Below are 9810 nucleotides of genomic sequence, written 5' to 3'. Positions count from 1 at the left end.
ACTTGGGAGGCAGAGGCAGGTGGATCTCTGTGAGTTGGAGGCCAACCTGGCCTACTGAGCAAGTTCCAGGACAAGTTTCAAAGATACACAGTGACTCTCAGAAAACAAACCAAAAATTGTAATGCAAATATCTGATGATCACAATATCTGGTATGTGACCCCTGTGAAGGAGTGGTTCCTCCCCAAAAGGGGTAATGACCCACAGGTTGAGAACCACTGCTCTAGAGTGTGCTGCTTGCTTGGCACAAGAACCTGGAATATAGACAAGACTTTGCCCAATACCCAGTCATCTGATTCAAGTGGGACAACTAAGCTGTGCTGCTGTAGAGATGGAGCAGTAACTGCAGGGGGTTTGTTTTGTTTGTATTGTGTGTCTGGGTTTTTTGTTGTTGTTTTCTCTTATTACAGTTGTTTAAGTTTTTTAGGCTTTATTTAGGTAGTAACCTACTTAAATCTGTCTTTTACAAGTAGACATTTAATAAACATGTACTGAACTTAACTAAATTATAGTGACATTTGCTACTGGCACTATAACAAGTCAGATAACTTGATTTCGAGGATCAATACTGCTGGTCTGATTCATTGAAACCACAAACACAACTCCTAGGCTCAGTTGTTGCTCATTGCCTCTGAATTAGTTGCATCAGCAAAAGAGCTATTGTTTTTGTGGTAATTTGATGACTTATTCTCTCATGTAGTTGAAATAGTTACCAGAGGTCATAAATTTACCTGTTCCCCTTTCATTTCCTAGAGTTATAGAAATTAAATTACTTAATCATTCTAACCAAGTTTTGAATTCAGTGTATTCTTCAGTTAACAAGTCAACTCTTAACTGTTATGTGGCTTTTATAGTGTACATGCAATTCATCAGCTTAATGTAAAAATTTATACCTAATTATTGACAGTTTTTAGGAAGGGTCTAGTTTCTAAAATTAGTCTATTTTCTTCAAGTTGTGTTGTGTGTGTTTCTTCTGTTGGGTACCTGGCAGTTTTAGTCCATGGGTATATTGGATTAGGACCAAGATTCCTTCCTATCTATATCCTTACACTTAGGAAACTCACTTAGTAGAGCTTAGTAAGTGATAAGTCCATGTTTTGGTCTCTCATTCTGTATTGTACAGATGAGGCTCCTGTAGGCTCTTCCCATTATGTCCTTGGGCTCATCACTCAGGAATGACCTAGAGGTGGATGAGATTATCAAATCTCATGAACTTTACATCATGAGGAAATGTATACAAGATTAGAGACAACTGTTAGAGCTCCTACATGCTAATGGTAGTAGCATCAGGGTAACATTAACAACAGTCCTTGCTACTTGATCTGCTAGGGTCCCTTGGTTCTGTCACTTTTAAAGATTTCTTTATGTACTTTATATAGACAGGTGTTTTGTCTACATGTACATCTGCATACCAGAAGAGGGTATCAGATCCCATGGGACTGCAGTTACAGATGGTGTGAGCTACCATGTGGATGCTGGGAATTGAACTCGGGACCTCTGGAAGCATAGTAATCTTAGCCACTTACAGATCTCTCCTTAGCCATTTGGAGATCTTCTCAGATTTCTAAATGGTGGCCCCCCTCAAACTTGTCAATTAATTCTCTGGCTGTATGTCAGTTTGCATAGATGGCTTCTGCTTCTTAATACCATAGAACCATAATGGGTTTACAGGACTCAAAAGAGGCTTTGTATGTTGGAGGGAAGCTGAGTTAAGGGCACATGAATTACAGCCATGCCAGATAACTTTTAGGTATTATTTTGAAACTGTGACTCCATGACTTGTTTTGTTACTCGGCATGAATCATTATCAGATTATAGTCATTAAATTATACTGGCTAGCTGACCAAGGGGCTGTATCACAGATACTTGCATTCTTTTTACTCTCCCTCTCTCTATATATAGAACCTGACTGTGTAGTCTAGACTGGCCTTGAACTTGAGATCCTCCTGCCTCAATGTCTCAAGTGATGAAAGTAAAGATATGTGTCACTACGCTGTACCAAACCCATTCATTCTTGACAACATTTGTTCTGTAGATCCTTTCTTGGTTGGAGGCCAGATATTGGAAGATATTCACACAATAGAGAAAGTAAAGGGCATGTGACTGCTTGTTCTTGAAAAGTATTACCTCAACTCACTGGGGTGTCTATGACAAAGCTAGCCTCAAGATGATTGATGCGATTGGTTGTAGATTCACAGAACTGCTGACATGTTACGTTAAGCTCAAATAGAGTCCTGTAAGCAGATATTTCCTGAGTAAGGTGCCCTGTCTTTGGACAGCTTTCTTCTGTTAGGAGTTTGAAGAACATGTACACAGTCTCTGGTTTGGGAGTAATTGTCTCTGACTCTTTCCTAATATTTCCGGGCTTTCCCTCCCTTCTGACCTCATCAAACTTGGACCATTTCAAGGTGGATTGGCTCTTTCAGTGACCCCTGGGATTGGTGACAGCAGGCACCAACTGTTAAATGCTTCCAATATAAAGTCAACTTTGTGGCTACATTTGACCTGCGCTTCACAGCTTGATAACTCAGTGGATAGTTGAAACAAGTGTCTAAGGGGAATTGGACAATTATACAGACACTAGTGATTTCTCCAGTTAATGTGGATACTGTGAAGCACTTGCAAACTCTACTGTGTGATCATCATGAATGACAGGCATATATGTGGTTTGCCTCATCACCATGCTCAAGAGTGATGACATCACTGGCTTTGTGTGGATGGCTGCTAAGGGATAGGGCTGGTAGAACACTTGATTAAGGATCTTACCTGAGACTGTAATTTCAACCGAGCTCATGAGTTCTCCTCCATAGATGGCTGCAGTAGGTTTCCAGAATAAAGTTCAGAACTGTAGGATTGCTTTAAGGACCCCATTTTATGATCTGGTTCCTTTTGTGTCCTCTCAGTTTTCATTTTATACTAGCCACAGTGGCAACCTTGCTGTCCTGAGCAGGCCAAACTTTGCGTTTTCTTGGGGACCTTTTCCTGCCTGAAAAAGAGAGGCCACAGAACTCTTCTAAAGCTGTGTGAAGGAGCCCCTCACTGTTGGAACCCATCATGAAGCCACCCATTGTCCCTGGCACTGTGGTGCCTCCCTGCTGGGAGCAGGCCAGTTAATTGGGTGGGTGGTAGGCACTACTGGTGCCAGAGTTATGGTTGCTGGGTTTTTTTGTTTTGTTTTGTTTTTTTTAATTTTAGAAATTACTAAAATTTAAACAGTTAGTTGACATAACTGTGAATACTTAGGCAATACTTAAGTTTTTTAAAAAAATATTTGTATTGTATTTTATATGTACTTGTGTTTGTCCGTCTGGTACTTGTGTACTAATGGAACATAATGAAGGAGCTACCTAGAGGAAAGTTCATACCAGGCACCTACTTGTAAAAATTGGAGAGCTCTCCTGCCAGTAACTTAACAGCATGCCTGAAAGCTCTAGAACAAAAGAGAAATCAAACTCAAAAGGAGTAGATGGCAAGAAACAGAGGACTGAAATCAATAAAATAGAAACAAAAATAAATACAAAGATCAATGAAACAAAGAGTTGGTTCTTCGAGAAAATCAGTAAGATTGACAGACCTTTAGGCAAATTAGCGAAAGTCAAGACAAAGGGGGACATAATGAGAGATGCCGAGGAAATCCAGACTCAGAAGGACATATTTTCTCTTTTGTTCTATTTTTTTCTATTTTCTTTCTTTCTTTCTTTCTTTCTTTTTTTTTTTTTTTTGGTTTTTTGGTTTTTCAAGACAGTTTTTCTGTGTAGCTTTGGACCCTGTCCTGGAACTAGCTCTGTAGATCAAGCTGGCCTCAAACTTGCAGAAATCGCCTGCCTCTGCCTCCTGAGTGCTGGGATTAAAGGAGTGCACTACCAACGCCTGGCGGAAAAAAAAAAAAAAAAAATCTTCTTGATATATACTACCTACCAAAGTTACATCTAGATCAGACAAGCAAATTTAAACAGAAATTTAACCCCTAAGGCAAAGTAGAAGCGTAATTAAATGTTTCCATACAAAAAGGGACCAGAATTCTAGATGGTTTTATGTAGCATTCTATCAGACTTTCAAAGAAAAATTACATGAAGATTTTTGGTACATCTTGATTTTTTTTTTTTTTTTTTTTTTTTTGTGAAGGGAGGGAGATAATGGATCTTGTTTTATTTGTTCACACATGGATATCTAGTGTTCCTACCAGTTGTTCAAAACTGTTTTTTTCCCTCAGTGTATGTTTGGCACATTTTCTAAAAAAGTGAGATGGTCATAGCCATATGGACTTATTTCTGAGTCTTTTATTATATTCCATTATTTTGTGGTAGTGCCATACTGTTTTCAATACTATAGCCTTGCAGTATAATTTAAGATAAGGAATTCTGATACCTCCATCTTGCTGCTTCTTGGACTTACTTTGTTTATTTGGGTCTTTTTTGTGTTTCCATATGAATTTTAGGAGACGACTTTTATAATTCTGTGGAAAGTTTAATGGAGATTGCATTAAATCTATAGACTACTTTTGGTAATAGTCATTTCCACAATGTTAATTCGGATAGCTTATGAACATGGATGTTGTTTCTGTCATCTAGTGTGTATTTCAACTTTTTAATTCAGTTTTCAAGTTTTCATTTTACTGACATTTCCTCTCCTTGGTTAGTTGTATCCTAGGTACTTTTAATTTGTTTCTCTCCCTCCCTCTCTCTCTTTCCTCCCCCTCTCCCTCCCTCCCCCACCCTCTCTGTGATGTAAATGTATAGTGTATGACCAATTGTGGGGTTCAGAACACCCCCCCCCAGTGTAGTTGGTACTCTTCCTTCTACCTTTACATGGGTTCCAGGGATTACATGCCAAGCGCCTTTATCTGTTGAGTTATTTTGCCATGTTCCCCACTCCAAGTATACTTATTAAAGTGATTATGAATGGGATATTCTAACCCCCTTATTTTTCTCAGCAAGTTCATTATTGAAAAGCTACTGTTTTCATGTCATGTTACTGGAGTATCTCTTTCTGCCCAGTTTTGGCAGTCTGTCCTATGCTTATTTGCTTCAGCTAGCTAAGCCCTATGACCCTCATCTCAAGGGTTATAGATCCATTCTGCTACATGGCCCTTCCCAAAGCCTGGTGTCCTTTGCACATCCTATGGTGGCAGTGCCCAGTATCTGCACTTTGTAAACTAGTCCTTGGGAAATGCCGCCAGGCCCTGGCCTTTGCGGGCACCACACTGTAGCCTGTGACGTCGTCAACCATCTCCTGCTTGTCTTCCACAGCTCAGTCGATATTGTTATTGTTGCCAGTGCCCAAGTCAATCATGATGTACTTGTTCCTGAAGAAAAGCATGGATTGTGCAAGTCATGCATTGTGTTCAGGTCGGGCACTCCTGAAATATCCATGAGACAACTGCAAAATGTTGAACCTTTTCAACAACGCCGTATAGAACCCTCCTCCGTTTCTATGCACGTGGGGTTCCCGGCAGTGTTCAATGAGATGGTCAGGCACTGTGCTGGGGAAGCGGTTTATGTAACACCTCAGGCTTGTACTGCCACCTGCAGAGAGTTGCCTCCCTTGCATCCATGTGCCTGGCAATCTGGTTCTTCCCATAGCATCAGTACCACAGGCACAGCAGGACCTCATGGTGTATGCGCTGACCTTGGCTGTATTCTTTTGGTTTGGTTTTGAATGGTGAATGGCCCCTTGACATTTCTCACTGGCTAATATTTGTGGCCATCAGTGGGACTTTGCCAAGTTTAGCCGCTTGCTGAGGCAGTGGTGAGGACGGGTTCCTCCTCAGGCTAGGCACACAAGGGTGTTTTTGGAGAACCTCTGCTTCAAGCTCCCATGCCACAGTCTACCACAGCCTGTACAGACAGTACTCCTGAGTTCTCTGCACCTGTGGTGTATCCATCTCTCCGATGACTGTTCTTCAAGAGGGGATAGCATTTACTTGGCAGTTACTGTTTACCATGTCCAGACAAGATCAGCTTGATGTACCTGGAACCAATTTGTGGCCATTCTTGAATTTGTGAGAGATTAGATTTTCCAGATTTCTTCTCTCATTGTTTGTTTTATCTTCAGCTCTTACTCTCATTGCAATAGCCTTTAAAAAAAAAAACCAAAAACCAAAACAAAACAAAGCAAGCAAACAAACAAACAAAACAAAGCAAAAAGATGACTATCAGTCACAGAGACAGATTTAATCTGTTCCTCATTCTCAACCCTATAGAGTGCTTCAGTATGCACGTGTATTGTTCTTCAAAGCCAGCTCTATGCTAGTTTGCTGCATGGGAGCTGGGTCATCTCTCCTCCTGAGGTCATCCCCAGTATTCTGTAACTTCATAGTCTGTTAGTAGCAATAACAGATGTTGGTCGAGAACTTGCTATATATCAAGAACTCCACTCACCTAATACTTACAATAACTTTAAGATGGGTGCTGTTATTATTCACAATTTTGAGGCAGGGTAGTAGTAGTCCAGGGCTTGTATAGAGCTTGTATAGAGCTTGTATGCAGCCCAAGTTGGCCTAGAGTTTATGGAAATCCTCCTGCCTCCGCCTTGTGAGTAGCTGGGATTACAGGAATGATAATCGCGCCTGGCTTAATATCCACACTTTATAGACGTCCGAACTGTGGCTTTTTAAACAACTGACAGTCTTGTCAAGTGTTTGCACCATTCTGTTCTCTGCACCAGCAGACAGATGGGAGTCAGGCTTTGTGCTTAGATCAGAATCACGGCTCCCTTGTGGCCACTTGGATGTGATGACTGCGACAGCATCACCTCTGTGAGGTAGGTGCTTGTCCATCTGTCTGACCTGGGCAAAACCAAGGTGAGCATGCTGGTTGTTTTTGAGATGTCTTGAGACTGGGGTTTGAACAAAACAAAGAATGAAGTCAGTACCCACGGCCCCCACCCCCATCCCACCCCTACCCCACCCCGCCATGTGCCTGAAGTGGAAAGGTCTTCCATATTACTGTTTTGTTTCATGCTCGGGACTTCTTGGCGTGGCCTCTCTTGGAGACAGTGTTCTGGTGCTTAAAAAGATTCAGATTCCAAACTAAAGGAGTCACTCTTATGTTTTTCACCTCATTTTTGTTGTTGTTGTTTGAACACGTGGGGACCTGGGAAGGAGAAACCTTAATTCCAGGCTTTGGTCTCATGGGAATTTTGTCAGCAAGCAGTCTATTTGAGGGCCACCACAGAGCCGGTTCCTTCTGCTTGACTTCCTGGCAAGGATGCCTTTGAAATGTTTTTCTGTTTTGTGTTTCGAACTTCTCTTTTGAAGTACAGGGGTAAATGAGCAAAACCCTCCTGTAAATGATTTGTATCGTCATTCATTGTTTCTCTTTTCCCCATGGGTAAAAATAAAAACTAAAAGACTGTCTCACCTATTTCTGATATTGGTGGGAGCGAGTGTGTGTTCACTGGGGCCGCATGGAATTCTGATTATTATAGCTTGGTCTGAAGTCCCCGGCAGGACTTGGTGACTGGGGTAGAAGGGTTGAGGAATTGTGTGGCAATAGCTGCTATGCTTTCAAAGCTGTGAGAGCAATGTCATTGTTTGACACCCCCCCCCAACCATCTCTCTGTCCCATTTGAGTTACAGAAGCCATTTAAAGAAAACGAAGAAAAAGGAAATGGGCACGGTTATCCAATGCAAATCTCAGGCACTTTTAAAATAGAGAATATTACTCACTGCCAACCATAAGATGTAGTGATGTAACTAAGCAAATACCTTTTTACATTTTGAAATCAACTCCACATAAAACAGGGAATGTAGGATTAAATATCACGCTAGAGCAAAGAAGGATTACTGTCTCCATATTGTATAATTAGTATATCGTACAAAACACCAAAAAAAAAAAAAAAAAAAAAACAAAACAAACAAACAAAAAAAAAACTCTCAACTGACATTTTGATTTTTAAAGTAGCAACAAAAAAGTTGTGTCAAAACATATTCCTTCCCCACAGTTGAGTAGCCATGATAGCATGTGGGGACAGCCCAATTGTTATTGGCACACTAGTTTCCTTTTTAAAGAAACAATGCCATTCTATTCTTCAGCCTATTTTTTCCTGCAAAGAGGTAGAAAATTGATTTCTCACTGACTAGCTCTGTAACAACCCATAGTAAGCTTATTAGGAGCTTATGAGTGCATGAACAAATGCACTTAAAATGGGAAATGTGAAGGATATAGTTAATTCCTGTGATTTCAATACTTACGAGATAAGCTTTTATGGGTGTGGCAACTATGATGGTAATCTTGCTGCCAAATTGATAGCATTTAGAGCAGCCTAGGAGACAAACCTCTGGTGTGCCTGTGAGGTCTTCAGAAAGCTTTGGCTAAAGTTGCATGACATTTTAGATTACAGGTGGAACCATAGTATGGGCTGGGGTCCTAAACCGAACAGAAGAGAGAAAATTAAGTACAGCACTCACCTCTCTCTCTCTCTTTTTTTTTTTTTTTTTTTTGAAATTTACTTTTAAATAATGTTTGATACGGTAATTTGTCATCTCCCTCCCCTCCTTCCTTTTCCTCCTTCCAAATCCTTCTGTGTAACCCCCACCCTTGTTCTTTTTCAAGTTCAAGGACTTTTTCTTTAGTTCTTGTGTGTGTTTGGGTGGGTGAGGGGATGCCATGGGGCCAATAGCATTACACTTTGCTACAGTGTACTGTACTCCAGAACCATGAGCCAAACCAGACCTTTCTTTCCTCAACTAGCTTTTCCCGACCTTTTTGCCACCAGGGTCATGCCCACTAATTAACATAGCAACCTTTTAAGACTCAGGATAAATAAATAGATTTTCACAAGCTACATCATTGTGTTTGTACCAGAACAATCAGGCTGTTTGACATGAGTCTCCTAACAGTTCAAACTCTGAGAGAAATCTAAAAAAAAAAACAGTGCTGTAGAATCTGTATCATTTTAAGTTCTATTTTTTAGTTTTAAAAATATGCATATACATGCATGTCTATATGTTTGTGGGTGGGTTTCTGCCTGTGAGTATACATTCCCTGAGAGGCTGCAGGCATCAGATCCTTTGGAGCTAGAGTTATAGATGGCTGTGAGCTACCCAGCTGCTGGGAATGGAACTTAGGTCCTTTGTTAAGAGCTTAATTGCTCTAGCCCCATGTTTAATTTTATTTTGTTTGTCTGTTTAGAGGTGTTGTTACATCTAATATTGATCCAGGTTTAAATGTCTAGAACTCTCAGCTCTAGCAGGGAGTAGAGTCACTACCCTCTAACTTTCCAAAGGAATGACTGACCACTTTGGAAATCAGGGCCAAACAAGAGAATCTAGCTAGCTCCTTCTGGATGTTTATCATTGGATCACAGCTCTTAAATGTATTTTTGTCTCTGGAGTGAACCAGAGAAGTGATATTATTTCTGACTTCAAAATGTGTTAATGATAAAATAGGGCTCACCACACTGCTATGATGAAATAGTACCCCTGCAGATACTTGCTAGAGCAGGCTGCTATCTGATGTGACACTTCACTTCCTGTCACCTTTTCCTGATTTACTCTCCTTCACATAGTCTACTTTTCTATGACAAATTGAGGTCATCATTTAATATATGTCGAAATGGTGCAAATGGAAAGGGTGATTGTTGAGACAGGAAAGCCAAGAGGCTACGGTATCAACTATGATTGACATGACGAGAAGGACGGTCCTCCTGAACTGTTCATTGCAAAGGGGGAGTAAATGAAGGGCTTTATTAATGCTTGTTTACATGATTACTCTGTCCAAGTCACCATCTTCCTTGGAGCCTCAAGTGGATATTAGTGAATGTATATACTACCGGTCTCCAAAAGGAATTTACAAAACACTCTAGACAGA

The sequence above is a fragment of the Phodopus roborovskii genome, unplaced genomic scaffold, assembly GCF_943737965.1.
Source record: "Phodopus roborovskii unplaced genomic scaffold, PHOROB, whole genome shotgun sequence".
Lineage (NCBI taxonomy): Eukaryota > Metazoa > Chordata > Mammalia > Rodentia > Cricetidae > Phodopus > Phodopus roborovskii.
Note: the sequence above shows the minus strand (reverse complement) of the source record.